The sequence below is a fragment of the Oxyura jamaicensis genome, chromosome 4 (assembly GCF_011077185.1).
Source record: "Oxyura jamaicensis isolate SHBP4307 breed ruddy duck chromosome 4, BPBGC_Ojam_1.0, whole genome shotgun sequence".
Classification (NCBI taxonomy): domain Eukaryota; kingdom Metazoa; phylum Chordata; class Aves; order Anseriformes; family Anatidae; genus Oxyura; species Oxyura jamaicensis.
In genome coordinates this window covers 8,406,171-8,406,656 of record NC_048896.1, presented here as the reverse complement: position 1 = coordinate 8,406,656, position 486 = coordinate 8,406,171, and positions in this window count along the sequence as shown.

Sequence of the window (486 nt, the reverse complement as noted above, 5' to 3'; positions counted from 1 at the left end):
CGCCGGCCGCCGCCGCCGGGCCCGGCCCCGCGCACCGGGGCAGCGCGGCCCGGCCGGGCCCCCGCCGCCTCCCTCCCCGCAGCCGTCCCCCACAGGCACCGTCGCGTCTCCCCCGTCCCCAGAGCTACCGGCCCCCTCACCCCCTGGGCAGAGGGGCTGTGTCCCCGCCAGCCCGGCCCAGCCTTACCTCGGCCGTGGCGCGGCTCTCCCGCCCCGCACCGCTCATTTTCTCTCCTGTTTTACAACAGAAAATTCCCTGCGCCGGGACAGCCGCGAGGGAGAGGTGAGGGGTAAATCACAGAGCCGCCGTACATGCTCTGCGTGCTGCAGACGAGGAGCTGATTTCCTGGGAGACGTCTTCAGGATGCTGCGGGTCAGACCCCTCCGGAGCGGCCCTGAAGGATATCGCTGTCTGACTGCAGGCAACCCCGGCAATTTCTGGCTGTAGCGTCCAATTCCCACCAATACTTACATTTTAATTATGGA